Source organism: Carettochelys insculpta, chromosome 7, assembly GCF_033958435.1.
Source record: "Carettochelys insculpta isolate YL-2023 chromosome 7, ASM3395843v1, whole genome shotgun sequence".
NCBI classification, from domain to species: domain Eukaryota; kingdom Metazoa; phylum Chordata; order Testudines; family Carettochelyidae; genus Carettochelys; species Carettochelys insculpta.
This window is the reverse complement of record NC_134143.1, coordinates 53,114,694-53,140,757: the sequence shown is the minus strand read 5'-3', so window position 1 is coordinate 53,140,757 and position 26,064 is coordinate 53,114,694.

Here is a 26,064-nt window from a genome sequence, read left to right as displayed (position 1 = left end):
TAGTAGCCCACCAAACACGGGAACCGGAATGGCTTATGGCAGGGTTGTGCAAAATGGTGGCAGAACCCCATTAGGAGGGCATGAAATTTTGTAAGGGGCACACAGCACAATTGGCGTCTGGGTCTCAGGCTCATCCATCTCATTAAAAATGTTGAAATACATTACTGTTTTTATGTCTGTGTACTCACATTTATTTACCAATTAATAAACTTTTTATATTCTACATACTTATTTTCTGACATACGCCAAAAAGGATGTTTTTAATATGAACATAACCAAACTTTCCATTGGTTTGGATTATATTATGCAGTTTGTGGGTGAGGGCTCGGCTAATTTCAGGGACAAAATGTGGGGCCCAATGTAAAAAATTTTCTCACCCCTAGCTTATGGTAGCAACAGCACGAGACTCAAAGACTTACTGGAGGTAGCAAATCAGGAGTCCAACTATTCCTTTGTTGTTGAACCTGACAGAGACAGAAGCATTTAAACACCAGCACAAACACGTCAGGATAAGGACATTTTTCTAGACATTGGTCCTGGGCTGACAAGAAAAAAAGATGTTTCTCTCTCTGTATACATGCTTTTGTGTGCGTACACACACACACGCGCACACACACACACACACACACACACACACGCACACGCGCACACACACACACACATACACAGAGCACATACCATATCACATGGTTAGCCCTGCTGCTACAGCTGTTCCCTATACTGATAACACCAATGCAGACATCCAGTTGAAGGAACATGGGACGTTCTCAGAGAGGAGTTGGAACCTGAAAGGAGAACTCTTTTAAAAGAAGGCAAGATCGTCCATGCCAGCTTCTGGGATTTTGTTTCCACTGGTCCTTTTTAAAGGGGAGGAACATAAACAGAGTTGGGAAAGGGCCTGTTTATTCTTTTTTAAATTTATGACTTGGGGGAAAAATCCATTCTAAAATGGAACAAAGAACAAATAATAAAAATGAAGTTTCCCACGAAATGAAAATCCATTTTTTAAAGTTTCTTGTTTAAACTAAACATTTCATGTAAATAAAATTGAAGCTTTCTGGTTTCAGCTTTTTGATTTTATATTTATGTAACATAAAGTTCATGAATAAAGGAAAGAAAAGTCATCTCAAAGAGGAAAATCCAAACATTACTGCCATGGTGCGGTCTTGTAGAAGTCCTTTCAGCTTAACTACAGACCACACTGCTTCAGGTCTCCTTCACCAGTACCTTTTTCATTCTGCTATTCTACCAGGCCTAATCTATGATATTTACAAGCCCCCATCAGGACCCCAGTTTGCTGGCAAAGAGAAGCGAGGTAAGCTAACTCTACTTTCCTTTTGACTCTCAGCTCCCCTCCATTCCTGGCTTCCTTCCTCTGTTGTATGCTTGCTGCCACTGGGATTGCTTGCCCCTCTAATTAGCCCCTCAACCGAAGCTTGACTTAACTGACTGACTGCCAGATAGTTATCAATTAACCTAAAACCATGCAGAGTGGAGTGGCAGGCTGTGCTGAGTCAGCCATGGACTCAATGCACCCTGTCACAATTACAGGCTAAAATGGGATGTTTCAACCTTATCAAAATGCATTTTTCCCTCCCATTTTCTTTCAAAACAAACTTTTAACTAAACCAAAACATTTCTGGGTAACATTCTACTTTCAATTACTTGGCATTTTATAAGAACCCCCCCCCCATTCCATTGGAAAGTTTCTGACTAGTTCTAAACTGGAAAAAAACGAAGGCTGAGTCTACACTACATTACTCTTTTGAAAGGGGAATGCAAATGAGGGAAATTGAAAATGCAAATGAAGTGCTGATTTACAAATCTTGTGCCTCATTTGCATAATCTCATCTAATCTCATTTCTGGAGGAAACTTTTCCAGAAGCAAAAACAACCATGTAGATGGGGTTCTACTGGGGGGAAAAAAAAAAATTTCGAAAGAACCCTTCTTCCTCTTTTCTTTCAGGAAGAAGGGTTCTTTGAAAAATGTTTTTTTTCCCCAAAGGAACCCTTTCTACATGGTTGTTTTTGTCTTTGGAAAAGTCTGTTCCGGTAACATGATCATGTCAGATTATGCAAATGAGGCATAAGATTTGTAAATCAGCACTTCATTTGCATTTTTCATCTCCCTCATTTGCATTCCTCCTCAAAAAAGGGGAATGCAGTGTAGCCATAGCCAGTGAGAGCTACTCAATGTGAAGAAAAATAATACATTTTTATGGCAAAATATCATAAAGTATTATTCAGCATAACCTTTCCATAGTTTTTTTAAGCCCTTCTACTGAACTTAACAGGTAATTATATACATCTATATGTTTTAGATTCTTATAAAGATTTCATTCTGTAATAAATTCTATAGGATGTCTGGATTAATTTCTACAGAAACGTGTTAAATATGAACCAAGTAATCTTTTTTTCATACCTATTAAATTCTAGGTGACTCTTTCATAAGGGTAAACAAATTCTTTTGGTTCCTCCCTATTAAAAAATCCTAAGAAATTTATACTTCCTGGGAGGATCATTTACACCATGGGACCACTAGAAGCCTCAGCTGTATTTTGACTTGACAATGGACTTGTAACCACCATCTTTCTATCTGAGGTGGGCTGGATGGGACTCCTTTCACAGCTCATGCATGTCTACCCTTAACTTGTAAGAGCGATTATTCAGCAACACAAAGCATTCTGTCTCTCCTTCCTATCCTTGGGTATTGCTTCAGAAACACTCTAATCCTCTGCCTACCCAACGAATGAAAGACCATGACCAAGAATATGACCTGAGTCCCCTATGCAGAAGTACCATTATCATAGAATAAATCATTATAAATAGCCCTCTGTGCTGTGCCCACTAAAATAGGCTCTTAAAATGAAAGTTCCTCCTTTCATTTTACCTTCATAACCAAGGTTATCTACTCAAGTACGTACAGTCTAAATGAGGTTGTTTGACTTATGGATACAAATAGATCTCAATTTTTTGAGTTGCAAAATGAATTCCACTGTGACTTCAATAAAACTTAAGCACGCTAATGTTCAGTCAACCAGTTGTCTATTTATTTCTGTTTACGCCAGCAGATCCATTAGCAACTTTTTCTTGTTTTCTTTTAGAATATTAAATGAATCAAACATATTCTAAAAATTAGTTGATTAGCTTGTTAGGGCACATTTCTACTGTTTGTTCCTTCTGTAGCAGAAGAGAAAATGAAGGTAATTTTGTTTGCAAGGAATGTATGATTGGAAGCTGACTATTGAGAGATGTGTCATGTCAATGTAATGAGGGAGTGTAATATCTTAGTTTGCATCAATATGGAAATAACCATGCAGTTTGACAGACCTGATGCTAAAGGCAGCTCCAGAGCACTCATTATGCATTCAGCCTCTGATTATGAAAAATAGTGTGTTTTCTTTTAAAGAGGAATACACATTATCAATCAAACAGCACCAATTATTTCCAAAAGGGATCACAGTTAAAAAGGCGTAGGGTCTCTTCAACGATAACTGCACCTGAGAAAACAGACAGATATCAAAATACGTGATAATTTAATTTCATGACAGTTGAATTAATTAGGCAGTTTAAAATCCTGTTTTTGGATTGGCCACTGGCTACAGTATTCACTGCTAACGTGACACCATGTGTTGGAACTATTTTGCTTTACTGAATAAAATCACCAAGCGCTGCCTCACAAGTCAACCATGATCCTCGGTCCTACCCCTCCACTTCTTGGCGGAAGATCTTACCAACTCAGGATTTCAGCATAGCTATTTCACAGCTCCCACTGCTAATGAGACACTTCCTAAGGGCCAGGGCTCACCAGCGCCATTTTTTAAACGTTCTTACCTCCTAGTTCTTCCTCTCCCTTCCCAGCCTTCTCTTTCTGCTCCCGCCTTCCCCTTTCACAGAACCAAAAGTAGTGCCAAGTTCAGGCCACAATAGCAACGCTCCATTTTTAGCAGCAGAGGGAGCAAGCACCTTTGCCACAGAAAGTGAAAGCTGTTCAGAAAGCAGATAAAAGCATCTCCTGTGCTTCTGGTAAGGAGAGAAGAGTAACAGACCCCACCCTCCACCTTCCTCAGTCCTGTTTCTACAGCGCAGCATCTCATCTCTTGGGACAAAGGGATTGCAAAATCACTGTAGTCAGTCAGGTCCCCTGGATTCCCACAGCTCTCTGTCACCTCCAAAGCCACTGACTCCAGAAGCATTTCCAGGAATGAGGGGGTATGACCAGAAACTCCTGTCCTCTAGCAATCACCAGCTGTTGGCATGACTTATTAGCAGCCACTGCAATACAGAGAAGCTCTAGAGCTGCTCTAAACTGTTCTGAGAATAGAACTGGCTCCTGAGAAGATGCATATTTGGGGAATACAATCTAGCATAAAGCCGTATTTCTCGCTCCTTGACACTCTGTACCATGTACAATAGTAACAGATAGAAAGCTGTGCTAGTCTATATACTATCAAAACAAAAAAAGCAGTCAAGTAGCACTTTAAAGACTAACAAAATAATTTATTAGGTGGCGAGCTATCGTGGGACAGACACACTTCTTCAGACCATAGCCATACCAGAGCAGACTCAATAGTTAAGGCACAGAGAACCAAAAAAGTAAGCAAGGTTGACAAATCAGAAAAAATGTATTAAAATGAGCATATCAGAGAGTAGAGGGGCAGAAGGGGGAGGGGGAGTCAAGAATTAGATTAAGCCAAGTATGCAAAAGAGCCCCTATGGGCTAATTCTAATTCTTGACTGTCCCCCACCCCTTCCGCTCTGCTACTCTCTGATTTGCTCATCTTGATAATTTTTTTCTGATTTGTCAACCTTGATTACTGTTTTTGGTTCTCTGTGCCTTAAATATTGAGTCTGTTCTGGTATGGCTGTGGTCTGAAGAAGTGGATCTGTCCTACCAAAGCTCACCACCTAATAAATTATTTTGTTAGTCTTTAAAGTGCTACTTGACTGCTTTTTTTGTACCATTTACAGTTTGCTCAGGCTCAGAAATTAGGAGTTACTTGGTCGCATAGATTATAAAGCCACAGGGACTAGAGTTACTATCTAGTTTGACCTCCTGTACCACACAGGCCATGGGATTTCCCTAAAAGTCTATCATTTGGCCCTTACCTCATGCAGGATAAAGAGAAGGGATGGGACTGCCTGGGCACACAAAGATATAAACATTTATGTTAATGGAACTGAAGCAATTCAGAAAAAATCAAGCTTGCTAGTTCTATAAATTAAGCAGGCTTGCCAATGCTGGGGGAGTGGCCTGAGGGGCAACTGCCCCAGGGTCTGGAGAAACAAAAGGGCCTGCGGCTCAGGCTGCTGCTGCTGCAGCTACTACTACTGTGGTACAGGCAGAGAGGGCATGGGACCCTGTAAATCACACCAGTGCTCACTTGGTGTGCTCCAGGCAGGCCTGGGGGAGGCTAGCATGAGCTTCGCCCCTTCCACTGAGGACTTGCCCTCTCTAGGAGTGTGGTGCTGCCCTCCCTCCTGCCTTACCCAGGGGCCCAGCGAATCTTTCAGCCCCACTGATATTAACCTTAGGTGCAGAGGACAGCACCATCTGCTGGATTCTACTGCTGCCTGGTTCTCCATGGCTGTGTCTACACTTGCATTCCTCTTTCGAAAGAGGCATGCAAATGAAGGAATTTGGAAATGCAAATGAGGTGCAGATTTGCATATCTGGTACCTCAATTGCATATTCTTCTTTCAAAAGAGCTTCTTTCGAAAGAAGAAAAGCAGTGTAGATGTGGCTCTTTTGAATGTAAACCACATCTTTGAAAGAACCCTTCTTCCAAATAAAATAGGAAGAAGGGTTCTTTCAAAGGTGGGTTTTACTTTTGAAAGAGCTGCGTCTACACTGCTTTTCTTCTTTCTAAAGAAGAACATGCAAATGAAGTGCCAGATATGTAAATCTGCACTTCACTTGCATTTTTGCTTTCCCTCATTTGCATGCCTCTTTCGAAAGATGAATGCAAGTGTAGACATAAGCCCATGTGTGTAACTGAATTGTATGAAGCCAAACAGTTTCATACTGCTGGGGGTTTCACAGGCACACTTCTCCAGAGCAGCCACTGCGTGAATGGCTGAACAGCGGTCATCCTTTGTGAAGCAGCTATTAGATCCTTCAGGTGTTACCATCTGGCCTCGTCATCATCAACTGATGCTGTCTGTGGCAGGATGGCACCATGAGAAAATAGCATATTCTGTGCAAACACTGAATCAAAAGATGGCTTCTGCTCTGAGTATCTTGTAATCTAAGTGCCTTGCATCCAAAGCCCACTTAAAATCAATGGGAGTTCTGGATGCTCAGCACCTTGGGATATTTAGTTCATTGTCAGTTATATGGTTATTAAAATATATTGTTTGAAATCTTCACTTTGGAAGACATACTTTGACCAGGAATTAGAGGGAAGTGATTTATGGCCCAGGTCAACCTCTATCTGACAGCTCTGTTCTCTGTACAGCCCGTAAGAGAGGAATTCAAACCAGGCCCAAAGATAAATGGGCATACCGTTCAGAGAGAGGGAAAACTGGCAAGGAGATAAAATTGCTCTTTTTCATTCAAAATAAACATATGCAATTATTTTACTTAGAGGATTCATCCAGCTCTGGTCTAAAGCAGGCAAAACACAAAAACTGTAAGAAACATACAATAGAAAAGGCAGGTAAGAAAAATGATATTTGCCTTTACATTTACATATTTCATTTATTTTAGTTGGCCTTATTTGCTGTTATTAAAGAGATGGAATCATTTGGGTGAAGATGCATTGTTTGTACTGCCACAAATTATTTTTTATTCTCCTCTCTTTGTGTCTTCTTTGCCATAATGTTTGCTCTGTGTTGCTTCATAATCTCCATAAAACATGGCAGGGTGTATGTCATGCTGAGATATATATAACCACTTCGCAGGTAACTGTGGTCTTTGTCCTTCTTTCGACCCCAGAGTATGAGAATATCTTAGCACAACACACACACACATCCACCTTGTATCATCTACTTGCTTAATTTTTCTGTTGAGCCAAAGTTGTTATATTTATCTTTGGCCTGCAATAGTTCTTAGCTGAGGTGTGACAAAGAAGCTGCTTTCTCTTTTCTTCTCTTTATTTTCAACAACTGTGTTCAAATGCGGAATTCAAGCTGGGAGACATCTTGACAAAATGGACACCCAGCTACCCATTACATGCAAAAGGAAGACAGGAGGATAAGAGCAAAGTCATTAGAAAATGCATATGAATGTAGGTGATTACTCCCAGTAAACAACATGAATGAGGGCTAGGAACACTGCTAAGATCTTTTCTTATTTGAATGGTTTGGCTTCATATGCTTTATGCAACAGGGGTTCAGAGACTAAAGGCTGAGCACCAGAACGCTAAGAATGTGCCAATAACATTTATGTGCAGTATCTTTAAGTCAGGGGCAGATAATATCATATAAATGAGAAACTTTATTGTGCCCTTACACGCCCACACCCCAATTCCATTTCCATTTAATTGATTTGTCCCTCAAGAGCTGCATAAATGAAAGCTGCATTTTTGTAAATAGGAAAAGTCAGTTGATGGTGTAGGATTTCAGTCTGCTTTTTCATTCTAAGGTCTCTAATGTCAAGTTGTCTGTAATTTGTACTGAACCAGAAGCAAAACACTGCTGGGCTGTCACTGGAGTGTCACTGACTTCTCTGCAAAACTGAATCTCTGTGACATTTACACATACTAAAGACCTGTCTGAGCTTTGCATTCCACTGAGATGATGTAGGAATAACAGTTACTTGAAGCTTCAAATCGAAGCTTCTCTGGCATTTTGCAGCTATAGCAAGAAGTAAAAATGATAACATGTAACTGACCTTCTGTTCTGTTTCCTGGGAAGGAAGAATTGCACTAGAGAGTTAAAAGCACTGGGTAAATTTCCAAAGAAAATCTATTTTGCATAAATGAATTTTTGCCATTTATCTGGGGTAATGAGAGATGGCTAATTTATAGCAAGGTGAGGTGTGTATATATTTCAGCCTTCATAGTCCAGCCCACAAAAAATTGCCAAACATAGTGCTTCCTTGTTACCAAGGTGCCTCTAAACAGAGACTTAAAAAGGAAAGAACATAAAGCAATTAACCTCAACTTCTACCAGGAATCAGAGTAAAATTAGTATACAACTGGAGTACAGTGCTCCATTCAAGCGACAAAAGTGCTCATTGTTTATATGCATATTTACATATCTTATGGAAAACAATATAGCCAAATAAACAAAAGGTTCAGTAAATACCTTTATTATATTGTTAGCATAATAATGTAGCTCACATTGCATTGCAGCAACACTGAATGTTTCCACTTATCACCATCAGTTATTGTAGACACACCTGTTTAAATATTTTTCCCCTCCATGACCACCCTGCCAAGTCAGGGTCCATCTTGATCCCTCTCCAGTCAATGAAGTTGCAGACATTTAGAGTACTTATGTATTGCAATAGTTTCTATGACAACAGATGATGATGTTAAGAGTAAAGGATTTTGACTTAGGTTTATGAATAGGGAGATACAGGGAAATGGACTGCAGTGGAAAAGCTTTTCTTTCAAACCTTTAGCTGAAATATCTAAACCATTAATATTTAACAACAAATAATTTTAACTGCACGAAAAAGCACACAAAATCAAACCATCATTTACCACAGATCTTTTTTATAGGAAGGAATATTTCTCCTCAGATCGTCACTTGGCTGAATTAGATTAGCTTTTGTGCCTTTCATGGGAAGAAGTCTCATTGGCCAACAGGGGTCCTTCACAGATGATGCTCTGCTCAGGCTCAAAGGGAATAATAGACAAACACATGTTTAAGATAATTTCATGAGTAAAATTCCACCCTGGTTTACCTCAGTAGAGTTTGTCAGAGGAGATGCACAATGTAAGTTAGGGCAGAATCAAACTCATTACATATATTATCTGATCCAGCTTTGTACTGCACTTTATGATCTGGGATGTTGCATAGATAAGCTGGTTTCGGAGGAAGAAACCGTATTTCCTCCTTACCTATGACTGCCTGGTTAATACTGTTGCTTTGATCTCCAATTCTATTTATGAGCAATGCAAAATTTACTGACAGAAGAATTTTTATGAACATGCAACTAGACACGGCCAATTTTGTTATGGGATAATCTGTGCTAAAACACGTGCCAACGCTTGTAACCTTTCTCGTGTTTATGCTTTGTTTTCTATTAAATGTCAGCTCTGATAGATTAGCTTGCTCATCTAAAAGGGCAGGTTTTTACTTCAATAAAAACAATACTTATAAAAAAGACAGACAGTACCTCAATATAAAATACCAAGCATGAATGAAATGTTCAGTCTTAATTGGTACAATTACACTGCCAGGTTTGTTGCTGGCATATGTTAGCAGAGAATATTTGTTGACAAGAGATTTCAAGATTATAAAAGTTTTAAATGTACTGGAGAGTGTGTAAATTAAGTCTGCTACAGGTAGATAATGTTCCCATGATGTGAGAATTAAATGTGTGGGAATCTTCAGGTAAAACTTATAAGAATATGGACATTGCCCTGGGGGGTGGAGGGAAACTGATTCTCATCTAGTGTAAATCATTGTAGCTGCATTAGCATCAATACATCAGTTTATGCTGTCCGAGGGTTTGAACATTGAGATCTAGACTTGCATTTAATATGTGTAATATCTGTAAGTACAACAAGTAAGAAAAAAAAAGGAATCAATAGCTTAGACTTCAAAGTGTACAATTGGTCTCCATAAAAATGTTGGGCTACAGTGAATGCCAACCCATTACCCCTGGGGTGAAATCTGAGAACAGTTGGCAGGGCAATGCATGCACACATTGCTCCAGCAGAGTCACACCTCAAAGTGATATAGCCAAATGAACAGTACTTCAGCTTCAATAATGTTCATATGTGAAAATACAGTAAAACCCCTATTTATGTGATTTCAACTTGCACGTTACTTGGATTAATGCAAGTCAAAATTGTGAGTGGAGGGGAGCTGGGAAGCAGGCAGCTCCCAGCTCCCTTCTGCTTGCGGGAGCTCAGAAACTGACTAATGTTGCTGTGCTGGTCAGTTTCCTGTCTCCCAGGAGTGGCGGGGAGCTGGGAACCAGGTGGCAGCCTGGCTCCTGGCTCCCCCCTCTACTTGAGGGAGTCAGGACAATGACCAGTGCTGTTGGGCTTGTCAGTTTCTTGGCTCCTGGGACTGTCAGGGAGCTGTGACCCAGGCGGCAGCCTGACTTCTAGCTCCCGCAAGCAGAGGGGAGCTAGGAGCCAGGCTGCCGCTTGGTTTCCAGCTCATGGTTATTCCTGGGAACCAGGAAACTGACCAGCGCCATGCACTGGTCAGTTTCCCAGCTCCACCGACTTGCGTGAAATTCAACTTACACATGGTTGCCCAGGAATGCAACCTAGGTTTAAGTCAGGGGGTTACTGAACTAATTTTTAAGTGGTGTATTATTTATGGCCATCGGGATCTGAAAGGCAAAGAGATTCTTGTCAAGCTCACTCCTTTATCTACAATGAGTGCAACAAGAGAAGTACGCTTTGTATGACTGTTGTGATATGGTACCAAGTACAATAAAATGAAAGCCAAACACACAGAACTGTATTATAATTCATATCTATTGTAGTGAAAACCCAGCACTTGCCTCAGCCTGCTGTCTTGATGCTGAAATGCAAAACATTTGTCTCTTTGTCTGCTCTTCAAGATGGTCTAGATCTTGTTTGTCATTGTCCCTTCGCATCAGGCTAACCACACTGCCTGACATCCCCCTGTTAAAATTAAAGTGACCATTAGTACTCCAAACTAGCAAACTTAAACTGCGATGAAATATGAAGCTTTCCTCACTCTGCAGATGAGCACAATGTGGATGAAAGGATTTGACAAGATCCAGCTGGCAGTGGTGTCATTGGCAACAATGTTCAGTATTAAGGAAAATGCAACTTGCTCCAATTCACTTATTCCCCCTGAATTACCCTCCCAGAAAAGCTGTCTGAAACATAGTTAGGAAGAGCTTGCAAAGCATTTTAGCAGGGTGGAATTCTGCAGCTCTAAAGTAGATGTTATTCTGATTTCAAGGCATTTGGTTGGTATGTTATTAACATTAATATAGTTATGGGGAATGATTAACTCTTCCTATGCACAAGTAATCCCTTGTTACTGATTAAGGCATATTTATAAATGTAGGTAAGTAAACAATTGCTACACTTGTATATTTCTGCCTGCTATATTTTACAAATGTATGTACTGTTAAATCCACCTGCTTTATAAGTTATGTGAGCCGCATCTACACTAGCCGGCTCTTTCGAAGTAGCTGTGCCAACTTCGAGATAGCGCCCACCGCGTCCACACGTGCTGAGTGCTATTTCAAAGTTGAAATCGACGTAAGGCAGCGAGACGTCGAAGTCGCTATCCTCATGAGGAGATGGGAATAGCGCCCTACTTCGACATTGAACGTCGAACTAGGGTACGTGTAGACGATCCGCGTCCCGCAACATCGAAATAGTGGCGTCCTCCATGGCGGCCATCAGCTGAGGGGTTGAGAGATGCTCTCTCCAGCCCCTGAGCTCTATGGTCGCCACGTGCAGCAGCCCCTTAAAGCTCCCCACCCCCTTATTTCCTGTGCAGGAAGCTGAGAGCTTGTGCAGGCAGCAGCACAGCCACCTGCACAGCCTGCATGGACCTCAGCAGCCCCAATCTACGACCCTGCACCCCATGGCATCCAGCCAGCCCCCAAGCGCCCACAGGGCACCCCCTCAAGGGGGCCCAGGGCTCCCAGCCTGCCAGCCAGTGGGGGAAGAGGCAGCAGGGCCCCTCCTGGACAGAGGCTGAGATCCGGGACCTGCTGGGGCTCTGGGGTGAAGAGCAGGTGCTCCAGGTAATAGGGAGCAAGAGGCGGAACGCGGATGCGTTCGCTCGGCTGGCCGAGGGCCTGGTTGCCTGGGGTCACCCTGCCCGCGCTCCTGACCATGTCAGGAGTAAGGTGAAGGAGCTGTGGCAGGGTTACGCCTGGGCCCGGGACGCGGCCAGCCGATCTGGAGCTGCCCCCGCCACTTGCCCCTTTTACAGGGAGCTCAGGTCCATCCTGGGCCCATGGTACACCTCCCCGCCCCTGGCTACTCTTGACACATCGGCCGACAAGCCCCAGCAGGCCCCGGAGATGGAGTCCGCCCCGGAGGCAAGCCCTACACCCCAGGGGCCGCCCCCAGGAGCCCACCACTGGGACACCGGAAGAGGAGGAGGGGGAGTCCTCCAGCGACGGGGGGCTCCACATCGCCCACCCATCCCGCAGCTCCAGCAGGGCGTCTGCCCAATGGGTGTACCCCGAATGTGGGAGCGGACCGTCAGGTATGTACCCCCCCGGTGCACACCCCCGGGGTTAAGGGGCAGGGACAAGAGACATGACCAGGGCCCTCAACACGCCCAGATGGCCATGGCCCCAAGGACAGCACTGGCATGTCCCTCAGAAGAGTGCATCAGCCCCTGCCCCCCCAGCAGGACTGAGCCATGCCCCATCCCTGGGGATGCGGGGAGCGGAACCTAGGGTCCCCTGTTGGGGGGGACACCCATCATCAGCAGCAGCATCTCCGGGGGACGGGGATGGGGAACCAGCAGCAGAGGGGTGGTGGGACAAGGGCCATGGGTCAGGGCCCACACTAACGGCTGTCTCCACTCTTGTTCCCCCCGTGTTCCACAGCTGCACCATCAGAGGGCCCGGAGAGTGCTGGCGAGGTGTCCATGGTCCTGGAGAGCCCACCGGGGCCATTCCAGCAGGCCAGCCCCTTGGCAGAGCACAGACCAGCCCCAGGACGAGGCCAACAGAGGAGGAGCCACCCGTGGATGGCCACGGACCCCCAGCTGCTCGCGACCCTCCGCCGTCAGCTGGAGGTGTCAGAGCAGCGCCTGCGGGTGGAGGAGCGGCGGCTAGAGCTCCAGGAGCAAGCGCTGGCCTGGCGCCAGGAGGCTTGGGGGGCCTTCATGTGCACATTCCAACAGATTGCGCAGCACCTGGCCCCCGCCTGCCGCTCTGCCTGCCACACCACCCGCTGCTCCACCTGCTGTCCCTCCACTGTCTGCCACCCTGGGGCCTGCTGCCGAGGGGGACCATGGGCCTGCGGACACCAGCCGGCCCTATTTGCTGGTTCTCCCGGCCCCCACCCAGCCTTGACCAGGGCTCCGGCCGAGATGTGGGTCGCACCCCCCAACACCAGGTGCTGGACAATAGGGTGTGGGGCCAAGGACGTTGCCCTCCCCTTTGTACATATTCCCCCCATGTTTGTAAATAGTTTTTGTTCTGCCCCCCCATGTACATAGTTCCCCGCTTCCTTCTGTTAATAATAACGTTGCACTGTTTTGTTTCAAAAAACATTTCCACTTATTTCAAAGAAAAGTGTGGGGTGTGTGTGCTCTCGGGTGCTCTGTGGTGTGGGCATGGGGGCAGGGAGCATTGTGGAGGATGGGAGGGTGCAGTGGGTGGCTCACCAGCAGCTGGCCCTGCCAGCGTTCACCCTGCAGCCTGGTCAAAATGGGCCCGCAGGGCCTCCCAGACCCGGATCCCCTCAGGGTCGACCTGGCGACTGGGGGCAGTGGGTGGCTGGACGTCGGCCCTGCCAGCCTCCACAGCCCAGCCCTGGAAGAAGGCCTCTCCCTTGCTCTCCACCAGGTTGTGGAGTGTGCTGCACGCGCCCACAACCTGGGGGATGTTGGTGAGCCCTGCATCCAGGCGGGTGAGGAGACACCTCCAGCGCCCTCTGAGGCGGCCAAAAGTCTGCTCGACCACCCGGCACGCGTGGTTCAAGCGCGTGTTGAACCGCTCCTGGCTGGCTGTGACGTGGCCCGTGTAGGGGTGCATGAGCCAGGGCCGGAGGGCGTACGCCACATCTGCGATGATGCAGAGGGGCAGGGTGGTGTCCCCCACAGGGATCTCCCACTGGGGATGTAGGTCCCTGCCTCCAGCCGGCGGCACGGGCCCACATTTCTGAACACCCAGGCATCGTGGGTGCTGCCAGGCCAGCCGACATAAATGTCCAAGAGGCGGCCCCGGCTGTCCACCAAGGCCTGCAGGACCATGGACTGGAATCCCTTCCTATTGAGGAAGCGTCCTACACTGTGCTCCGGGGCACAGATGGGGTTATGGGTCCCATCCAGAGCCCCAAAGCAATTTGGGAAGCCCAGGCTGGCAAACCCCGCGATGGTGGCATCTGGGTCCCGAAGCCGCACAAGCCTGTGGAGGAGCAGGGCATTGATTGTGTGGACGACCTGCAGGGGAAGGACATGAGAGAGCACCAGTGAGGGGTGTGCAGGGTGTGTCTGGCCCTCCCAACAGGGCTACCCCCCATCCCCACAGGGCTCCCCCCCACTCCCCCTGGGTCCTCTTACCTCCATGAGGACAGCTCCGACGGTGGCCCTGCCCATGCCGAACTGCTGCCCTATGGATCGGTAGCTGTCTGGAGTGGCCAGCTTCCAGAGAGCAATGCCGACCTGTTTCTCTACTGTCAGGGCACGTCGCATGGGGGTGTCCTGGTGCCGTAAGGCAGGGCTGAGCCACTGGCAGAGCTCCAGGAATGTCTGTCGGCTCATCCGGAAGTTCCGGAGCCAGCAGTCGTTGTCCCACTCGCCGAGCACCAGCTGCTCCCACCAGTTCGTGCTCGTGGGGTATCTCCATAGCCAGCGGCGTGTACGGCCGGGGGGTGGGGCACGGCGGGCTGGGAGGGCAGCAAGGTCCGGGGCTGCTTCCTCATCCCCTGGGGGCAGCTCCTCTTCCACAAATAAAAGATGGTCAGCTTCCTCCTGCATAGCACTGAGCAGGGCAGCCACTGGTTCTGCAGGGGCGGGTGTGGAGGCCTCTGGCTGCTGCTGCTGCTGCTGCTGCTGCTGCTGGGCGTCCATGCTGCTTACACGGGGTGTGCGGGCTTGTGGCTCTGCAGACCGTGTGCTGTGCAGGCTGAGTGTGTCTGGGAGGGGCCCTTTAAGGGAGCGGCTAGCTGTTGCCCCGGAAGTGCTAGTCCACCCTGTGACCCTGTCTGCAGCTGTTCCTGGCACCTTATTTCGATTTGGGCTGCTTTGGTGTGTAGACACTCCCCAGCCGCGTCTACACATGCTGCCTACTTCGAAGTAGCGGCGCCAACTTCGAAATAGCGCCCGTCACGGCTACACGTGTTGGGCGCTATTTCGAAGTTAACATCGACGTTAGGCGGCGAGACGTCGAAGTCGCTAACCCCATGAGGGGATGGGAATAGCGCCCTACTTCGACATCCAACGTCGAAGTAGGGAACATGTAGTTGTTGCGCGTCCCGCAACATCGAAATAGCGGGGTCCTCCATGGCGGCCATCAGCTGAGGGGTTGAGAGACACTCTCTCCAGCCCCTGAGCTCGATGGTGGCCGCATGCAGCGGCCCCTTAAACCTCCCCGCCCCCTGCCTTCCTGTGCAGGAAGCTGAGAGAATGTGCAGGCGGCAGCCCAGACATGCTGCCAGCCTGCACGTCTCTGAGCAGCCACACACACACCCCACTGCTGCAATGGCCGCCCGCCAGCCCCCCAAGCGCCCCCAGCGGACCCCCCCAAGGGGAGCCAGGGCTTCCAGCCCAGCAGCCAGGCAGGGAAGCAGCAGCGGGGCCCCTCCTGGACGGAGGCCGAGTTTCAGGACCTGCTGGGGCTCTGGAGCGAGGAGCAAGTGCTCCAGGTAATGGGGAGCAAGAGGCGGAACGCGGATGCGTTCGCTCAGCTGGCTGAGGGCCTGGCCCCTCGGGGTCACCCTGCCCGCACTCCAGATCATGTCTGGAGTAAAGTGAAGGAGCTGCGGCAGGGTTACTCCCGGGCCCGGGATGCGGCCGGCTGATCTGGGGCCGCCCCCGTCACTTGCCCTTTTACAGGGAGCTCAGGGACATCCTGGGCCCCCAGCACACCTCCTCCCCTCCGGCCACTCCTGATACCTCGGCCGAGGAGCCCCAGCAGGCCCTGGAGGCGGAGTCCACCCCGGAGGCAAGCCCTGCACCCTGGGGGCCCCCCAGGAGCCCACCCCTGGGGCACCGGAGGAGGAGGAGGAGGAGGAGGAGGGGGAGTCCTCCTCCAGCGACACCGGCCTGAGGATCATCCTGCCGTCCCGGAGCTCCAGCCGGGCGTCCACCCCCCGGGTGTCCCCCGACCATGGGAATGGACCATCAGGTATGTACCCCACCTGGTGCACATCCCCGGGGTTGAGGGGCAAGGGTAATAGATATGACCAGGGCCCTCCACATGCCCAGATGACCATGGCCCCTAGGACAGCAGTGGCATGTCCCTCAGAAGAGTGCATCAGCCCCTGCCCCCCCAAGCGTGACAGTGCCATGCCCCATCCCCGGGGCTGGGGGGAGCGGAACCTCTAGGGTCCCCCGGGGGGGAGGGGGTGGGACACCCAGCAGCAGCAGCAGCAGAGCAGCAGCAGCATGTGATGGAGTTGGGGGAGTGCAAATGTGAGACTCAGGCTACATATGAGAAACAAGCAGAATAGCTCCCAGTAGCTAAGGATGACCCTGGGGCTACAACTGGCAGGTTACACCTCTGCCCTGAACAAAGAGGAGGGAGGAGCCGAGCTGGGTTTGAATCGGGGGTGGCAGTTAGAGGCTAGGGGAAGGGAGAGCTAGAAGGCAGCCAGCCTGAGGAGGGGGAAAGCTACACCCCAGAGGGGCACCCCTCGGGGTCTTCTCCCCAGGACGGGTTGGAAGGACTGTCTCTGACTGCTGTACTGTTGCTTCTGTGAGAAACTGGGCATCTGTTGCCTAATAAACCTCCTGTTGTACCTGCTGAGTGAGAGTCACTCCTGCCAGTGGACGGGGTGCAGTGCAGGGGGCCCCTGAACCCCATCACAGCAGCATCTCCCGGGGACGGGGATGGGGAACCTGCAGCAGAGGGGTGGGGGGACAAGGGCCACGGCTCGGGGCCCACACTAACGGCTGTCTCCACTCTTCTTCCCCCCCTCCTGTGTTCTGCAGCTGCACCATCAGAAGGACCGGAGAGCGCCGGCGAGGTGTCAGTGGTCCCGGACAGCCCCCCAGAGCCATCACTCCAGGCCAGCCCCTCGGCGGAGGACCAACCAGCCCCATGGCAGGGAAGACAGCGGACCCAGCACCACCACCCGACGGCGACGGACCCCCAGCTGCTGGCCCTCCACCGTCGGCAGGTGGAGGTCGCTGAGCAGTGGCTGCGGGTGGAGGAGCGCTGCCTCCAGCTGCAGGAGCGGGCACTGGCCTGGCGCCAGGAGGCATGGGGGGCCTTCATGCGGACCTTCGATCATATTGCCGACTACCTGGCCCCCCATGCCGCGCCAGCCGCCGCTGCGCCCACCCTGCCTGCTCCACCCGCTGCTCCACCCGCTGTGCCGTCCGCCGTCGCACCGCCACCCACCACCGAGGGCCCTTCCGCCGAGGGGGACCTGGGGCCAGCTGACACCCACCGGCTGTATTTACCTGTCCGCCCGGGCCCCAGCCAGCCCTGGCCAGGGCTGAGGCCGAGGCGGGGATCCCAGCCGCCCACCCCCAGCGCTGGACATTAGGGGGTGTGGGGCCCAGGACGTGGCCCCCCCCCTTTGTATATATTCCCCCCAGTGTTATGTTCTTTTGTAAATAGTTTGTATATTTGACCCCTGTTGCTATGCTGATCCTTGCCCCCCCATGTACATAGTTCTCCCCTTCCTTGTCTTCCCCTTTCATCTTATCCTTATTTATAATACATATATATATAAGTTAAATTTTGCCTGTAAATAGTCTTGTTGATAATAATAATAAGAGTTCTACAGATATTTGATTTGACGAACAACTGTCTGCTCTTATTTACAAGAAAAGTGGGGGGGGTGTGCTCTTGGGTGCTCTGTGGTGTGGGCGTAGGGGCAGGGAGTGTTGTGGGGGATGGGGGGGCAGTGGGGGGCCTGCCAGTGTTCACCCTGCGGCCTCATTGAACTGGGCCCGCAGGGTCTCCCGGACCCGGGTCCCTTTGGGGTCCACCTGGCAACTGGGGGCAGCGGGTGGCTGCACATCGGCCCTGCCAGCCTCCACAGCCCAGCCCTGAAAGAAGGCCTCCCTCTTGCTCTCCACGAGGTTGTGCAGGGCACTGCACGCACCCACAGTCTGGGGGATGTTGGTGAGGCCCGCATCAAGGCAGGTGAGGAGACACCTCCAGCGCCCTTTGAGGCGGCCAAATGTGCACTCCACCACCTGGCGCACGTGGTTCAGGCGCTGGTTGAAGCGCTCCTGGTTGGCTGACAGATGGTCCATGTACAGGTGCATGAGCCAGGGCTGGAGGGGGTATGCCGCATCTGCAATGATGCAGAGGGGCATGGTGGTGTCCCCCACAGGGATCTCCCGCTGGGGGATGTGGGTCCCTGCCTCCAGCCGGCAGCACAGGTCCGAGTTCCGGAATACCCGGGCGTCGTGGGTGCTGCCAGACCAGCCCAAATATATGTCCAGGAAACGGCGCCGGCTGTCCACCAAGGCCTGGAGGACCACTAAGTGGTAGCCCTTCCTGTTTAAGTAGCATCCTCCACTGTGTTCCGGGGCGTGGATGGGGATGTGAGTCCCATCCAGAGCCCCAAAGCAATTGGGGAAGCCCAGGGTGGCAAAGCCCGCGATGGCGGCATCCGGGTCACCAAGCCTCACGAGCCTGTGGAGGAGCAGAGCATTGATGGTGCGGACGACCTGCAGGGGAAGCACATGGGAGAGCACCAATGAGGGGTGTGCAGGGTGTGTGTGGCCCTCCCCTGCCAGGGCCCCCCTCCCCTCCCCTCCCCTGCCAGGGCCGCCTCCCCCCCTCCCCCCGTGGGTCCTCTTACCTCCATGAGGACAGCCCCGACAGTGGCCTTGCCGACGCCAAACTGCTGGCCCATGGATTGGTAACCGTCTGGAGTGGCCAGCTTCCAGAGAGTGATGCCGACCCGTTTCTCGACGCTGAGGGCACGCCGCATGGCGGTGTCCTGGTGCCTCAGTGCAGGGGTGAGCCACTGGCATAGCTCCAGAAATGTCTGCCTACTCATGTGAAAGTTCTGGAGCCAGCGGTTGTCGTCCCACTCTCTGAGCACCAGCCGCTCCCACCAGTCGGTGCTCGTGGGGTAGTGCCACAGCCGGCGGCATGTGCAGTGGGGGCGGGGGGGCGGGGTGCTGCAGGGTTGGGGGTTGCATCCTCTTCCCCTGTGGGCAGCTCCCCTGTGGGCAGCTCCCCCACAGCTTCCCCTGTGGGCAGCAAGGAGGTGCTCAGCTGCCTCCTGCATGGCATGGAGCAGTGCGAGCACTGCTCCTACAGGGGTGGCTGGGTGGACCTCTGGCTGCTGCTGCTGCTGCTGCTGGGGGTCGATGACTGCGTCGCTTGAGGTGTGCATGCCTATGGCTCTGCAGACCGCGTGCTGTGCAGGCTGCGTGTGTCTGGGAGGGGCCCTTTAAGGGAGCGGCTAGCTGTTGCCCTGGAAGTGCTAGTCCACCCTGTGACCCTGTCTGCAGCTGTTCCTGGCACCCTTATTTCGATGTGTGCTACTTTGGTGTGTAGACACTCCCTCGCAGCGCCTATTTCGATGTGGTGCTCTCCAACATCGACGTTGAACGTCGATGTTGCCAGCCCTGGAGGACGTGTAGACGTTATTCATCGAAATAGGCTATTTCGATGTAGCGTTCACGTGTAGACATAGCCCCCTGCAGCACCTACTTCAATGTAGTGCTGCCCAACGTCGACGTTGAACGTCGACGGCACCAGCCCTGGAGGATGTGTAGACGCTATTCATTGAAATAGCTTATTTTGATTTCACTACATCGAAATAGCATCCCAGTGTAGACATAGCTGTGGCTAGGCAAATATCTTCTTTTGCTTCTGCTTTCATTTTGAAGCCAGTCTTACGAGCTCTTACTATGCATATTTTAGCTAATTATTTCCTAAAATTTACCAATCAGTTACACAATCCCCAAAGTGATATAGCAAATGAACAGTATTTCAGCTGTTCCCTTGTTATTGATGATCCCTAAAGGAAATATATCTTTCCCATCAGGACTGAGGTCCTTTGTAGTGCAATGTGGGGAAAAAAAAAACATTCCATGTTGGCTGCAAGCCAACCACCTGGTCTGGAAGTTAAGTTACTCTTCGGTGTTGTGGTTTTTTTGCATCATGTAGCAGTTGAAAAGTGCACTACAACACTCCTACATCCAGGACTGCAGCATCTGGTCATATGACTCAGGTGCTGCTTTGAAGACAGCTTTTTTGTTGTGGTCTGGTCAACTCTAATTTGTGTTTGTTTGCCTGAGGATTGTATTTCTGAGCAGGGATGAGTGAAGTGAACCCAACAGAATTTGAAATTTTTTGGATAACTATCCTTATTTTGGAGGTAATCAAAATTAATGCCTAATTTGCAAAACATTTTGTTCAATTTAAATCCATTTTTTGTTGGTCTGATTTTTCAAGGGAGATTTAATTAAGGAAAAAGTTTTTTCTAACTGAGCAGTGACCTGTGCCAAGTATGTGAAACAGAAAAACTTTTCCACCGCCATAAGTTAGGCTTGAACAAGCAGGTATTAGAATAAGGTGAATCATTTTTCACCCAGCAATCTTTTTTTCTTCCTCCAGTGACTTTCCTTAGTCAAGTCAATAATGATGGAGTTGCATTTCTCAGTTTACAGTGTTAGTATGTGTTCGGATGAAAAGTGTTCAACCAAATGTTAAAAACAAGTTTGTTTTGTTTTTCCAAACTTTTTGCTTTCTTTTACAAGCAGTGTCAGCCTTCTATTAAAATCGTTTTCCATTGAAAAACTGTTTCCCAAACCGAAAACTTCTTGGTTTTTGGCCAGAAACAAAGACATTTTGGCCAAAACCCCAATTAGATATCTTCTCGCTGGAGCTGATGTACCTTAATCTGGGCTTCTGCACCATCTCCACTAAGGGAGGTTGATAGGAGTGTGTGCTTTTGTCAACCCCTATTCGTAGTGAGGGGGCAGTAGTGCTGGTGCTGATGCAAGTGCTCAGTAAGTTTGATTCAATGCATCCCTACTAGTCACGCTAAATATGACTCTGGAAGATCTACAGCAGCAGGGTCGATCTCCCCTGTAGCGAAGACATACCCTAAAAGGGGAAATCAAGATGGGTCATGGGATATGGAAAATGGAGTTCTTAGAGAGAACAGGAGTCTGAGGCAACGCAAATTGTAATTAACTCCCTTGAGATGTGGAGTTGGCATTTTTGAATAGAACTATTGCAGTTTTCAGGTGAAATGTTTTGTGTTTTGATATTTTTGCCAAAAAGCTACACGTTTTTAGCATGTGGGGGTAGGAGGAAAAACATTTTTTTTTCTTTTTTGCAATTAACCAACTCACATTAGAAATAGTAGTAGTAGTAGTAGTAGGCATCCTTCAGTCTGCATAGACTATGGATCATGCCCTTTATAGTTGCAATTGAGAACTTCATTTACAGCGTCTACTGTGACTATGAAGACCCACACGAGAGTGACAGTCCTTGCTGCATCTCTTGCAGATGTGGTGGGTGCCTGGCAAGTCCTTAGTGTGCTTTCTGTGCGCTCGTTTCTCCCCTGCTAGCTGTCTGATCCTCATCTCACCCTTCTGAAGGCCCTTGTGTAGCCCCTGCCTCCATCTGCTACGGTCGTCTGCTAGTTCTTCCCAGTTGTCCAGCTTGATGTCTACCGTCCTGAGGTCTCTCTTGCAGACATCTTTGTAGCGCAACTGGGGGCGTCCGGGAGGTCTTTTGCCAGAGGCTAGCTCACCATACAGGATGTCTTTTGGAATCCTTCCATCACTCATCCTGTATTTTAATTTTCTCTATATTTCACCCAGACAATAGCATCTGTCTGTGCTTGCCTGGTACTTGACAAGGATAGGTTTGGGTACAATAGCCTTGTTTGTAGTTGGGAAAACTACTTTGACTCTCATTTATTGAAACATTATCAAGCACAGGCAAATACTGTATTTCACTCCATCTTGTCCTTTTCAGAACAACAGTGCTCTGGAGGTCACTTTAGCACTGATTTCAAATTATAACCACTATCTACTGGAAAATAAAGACCCTTGGCCACTGTAAACTAAACTTCCAGACCAGGTGTTGGGCTTGCGGCCAACTTGTCATATTTTTTTCCCTCACTGTGCTACAAAGGACCTCAGTGCTGATGGGAAAGATATATTTCCTTTAGGGACCAAAGATAATTAACTTTGTATTGTTGCTCATTTATTGCTCCTGTACTTTGCCAAATTTTGTATTTCTGCATACTTTAATAAAGTCCCTAACCTACTGCTGGTGCCACACAAAATGACTATTTTAATTCATTAACAACTGGTCCTTTAACTGACTTTGAACTACTTTTTCAAGAGTGAGGTGTTATACAAAAGTCTGAAAACGTGACATTCTCAAGCATTTAGACTCCATACTTCTGTTTAGTTTCTAAATAGTAACAAAATTATTATCAATATAAAGGAAGTTCATAGATGACTGACATTAGAACTTAAACAAATGTGAAATATACCCTTTCCACAGAAATACCTCAGTATCATATTGCCTCAGGAAAAAAATAATAAATTTAATAGCTTCTGCACCTCAAAAATATAACACTTTTCATTCATGGATTTCAAAGTGTTTTTGGAGATCAATATCATTGTCTATATTTTACAGATAGAGAAACTGAGACACAGAGCAGGGAAGTGGCTTGCCCAGGGACAAAGCCAATAATACAGTCAGGTCTTGTGAGTGGCAGAGCAGCGGCATATCCATAAAGTCACACATTTGGATGGAGGCTAGGAAGAACCTGAAAAACTTTTGCCCATGCTTGTAAACAATTGCCACACATGAGGTTATTGTTACAGGATGAATCCTACAAACTCCTTTTCCACATCTCCAAACTCTCCTTGTCCACTTCTAAACCACTCCAGCATGGAGACACAACCCTCTTCTTCCCATCTTACCCCAATTGTCTTTCAGGGGGGCTTGTTGAAAAGTCCCAGAGTGTTCTTGGAAGAGCCAAAGGGAGGCCCAGAGAGGACGGCAGGAAACAGACAAATGTGACATGGAGTGAGTGTTTCCTTGCAGATTCATATCAAAATGTTTGGTTCACATCCCTGTGAACTCAACTCCCATTCCCCATTGATTAACTTATTCCTGCAGAATCCATATCACCCTAGAGGTAATGCAAAAACCTAACATGAAACAAAAAAAAACTAACACCACATATACCAACAAATGCAGCATTTACATGGCAGTTTCAATACAAAATTCAGTCTGCTAGAGTTTCTGGTCCTCATTCTGCAAACATGACAGGACCATTAAAGGAAAAGCTACAACGTAAATATGCTTTCTCACCAGCCACCTTTTAAACATATTACTTTCAAGGGATATTAATAAGCTCTCCACAATCTACAGTAATAGTGTAAAAAACAAAGCCATGTGAAACTTCATTGTCCCTGTTATCTCTGTGCATCTAAAACCACCCCTTTCCAGGGCATTAAAATTTAGCAGCTTTGCATCTATGTTGTGATTTAGCCCTTCTGAATTTGAAGAATATCTGAGATCCCCAAAATGAGGTGATGCAACAATGTTAAGATTGCATCCAGGACAAAGGACCATTCAACTCCAGTTGCACAGTGTTGCCATATGTTCTTCAACAGCTACCCTGATCCACTATAATTATACTTTTTTTTTTCAGAGGTGGGAGAAGTGATTCCAACAAAGAGAGATTTGAATCAAATGTACACTAGTGTATGAAGCTTCTGGGGACCCTTTGGGCTGACATACACCATAGAAATTGTTTCCTGGACAATCCTACAGCAGTCAACGATGGGTACACAAATGCCAGTCCCCTGGAGGTGATAGTATGAGCTCATATTGTGAAACATCCCTTAATTTCACAGCAGTGAATTGATATTTCACTTGAGGTATCTGCCTGGGATTTAAATTCCCATAAAACAGTCTGATGGTTCAACCAAATATGAGTACTTGGAGTTTTGACCGGGCCAGGTGGCTTGGGTGAAGTCCAGGGAAATCCTTCTTCCCCTATCCTAACTGCACCCAGAATGGGCCCCTGTAAGAAGCAGCCAGTGCTTTTTATCTTAGATGTGCCAGAAGGGTCCAGCTGGTAACTGCTACAGGACCAATTCTTGTTCGGTCTGCCAGTAGCCAATCCTAGGAGGCCTCTTTAGGTAGCTCTTGGAGCTCTATGTTCAAAGGACACTTTTTTGGGGGTTCTTTGTAACAGTCTCTAGCAGAAGACAACAAATGCCTGGTCCTCCCCATCACATCTCTCTTTCTTTATAAGCACCTGCCTCAAAAGGTTGGGTTCTTGCCCTCTGAAATACTAGCTAACACTAATGTAAACCCTGCACTCTGAAATGGGTTACACATTGGATCAGCATCCTCTTTGTCTTTCAAATAGATACTTCCACTGTCTTATTTATCAGAAAACTTGGCATTCTCAACAGAACAGCAGATCATTTAGATTATTCATTCAGTTTATACTTTGCAAGCAGATGAAATAAAAATGTCCAGATTTGGCACTCAGTTCCAACACGTCAGGAAATGAAAATGAGAAGATAAGTAATGTTCACAGTGTTTGGGATTTGCCTGGTAAAACATAATCTTACTAGATCCACACTATGGGATTTTTACCTGGCTTTCTGGTTCATAGTAATTAAAACCTGACAGCATAGAAGTATTTTATTTAAAAGAATGATTGTTTTGATGATACTCAGCTGAAGCACAGATGCCAATTTGAAGTTGGTCATGTGCATAAAGTGCAAGGACTAGCTTAGTTTAACAGGATCACAAAGGGAGTTAATAGAACTGAGATACACATCCAACATCTTTTTCATTCCCATCTCTTTGTTCTAACCATTAGTACACATTGACTCTCTTTGGTAAGATCCTTTGTATTACCAACTTCTCAGTGTCTCATAAGTGAAAGTCATATGCTTTTATCTACTCATTCCCTTTAATAAGCACCACAGACATTCAGTGTGATTGATTAACTAGTAACAAGAAAGAGATGAAGTAGGAATATTTATATTAGCATATTTTGCTTTGCTCAAAGAAATGCATTTCATATGTATGCAATACTTATAATAATATATTAAGCTGCTGAAAGTGTTAAAGCAGAAATACATACAAAGTGCAGTGAGAAGGCCAAAATAAGTTATCCTTGGTGTAACAACCCTGAAGTCAATGGACTTACACTGAAGATGACATAGGGCCTATTAGGCCCACTATGCGTTCATAAAACACATCGGTATGCGCAGAGATTTTACAGACAGAAGGGACTATTAAGATAGCATAAATATAGGTCACAGAATTTCACCCATTCCTTCCCCACCATGTCCAACACCCACACTCCCCACCCCAGAGGCTTATTTGTTTTAAATCATCTGCAACTATAGGGCTGATGCTGCATTCCTCTGAATCCTGTGAGGTGCTCGGAACTTTTATAAGTTTCTGAGCACTTTCAACTCCCATGGATATCAGTGAGATTCTCTTTCTCCCATATACCACACTCATTACTTAAGTGTCTGGAAACAGTCAATGAAGGACATGGTGGAACATTAAGTAAGAGGGATTCCACTTGAACTAGTCATCAAAGCCATCTGTAGGCATATGCAGCTGTGTAGGGCACTAGTGGTGCCCCAAATTTAGTAGCGTCTGTGCTGCATATGCCTGGGGTTACCACTGGCTATGGGGCGCACCAGCTCCAGCAGCCCCATCCCTGCAGCCCTGGCCCCCGTTCCACCTCGCAGCTGCATCAGAACCAGTTCCTCCCGCCTCTCAGCCACTGCTCCACCTCCCAGCCCTGTCAGCCTCAATTCCCCAGACCTTGATCTCCCCACCCCAGTTCTCCAACCCCACTCCAGCTGCCAGCCTGCAGCTCCAGCTGGCTGATGCGCCTCAGTCTGCCTGCTCCCCAGACAGCACCCCTGCCATCCTCCTGCTCACCCCGCACAGCTTCTGCCCTCAGAGCCCAGAGCCCAGCCCTGCTGCATGGAGTAGCCTCCCCCACCTTGAGGGGTTGGCTGGAGGGGGAAGGTGCTCAGCTGTGTGGGACACCAAAAACCTTAAGGAGAGCCCTGCCTGTAACACAAACATTATTT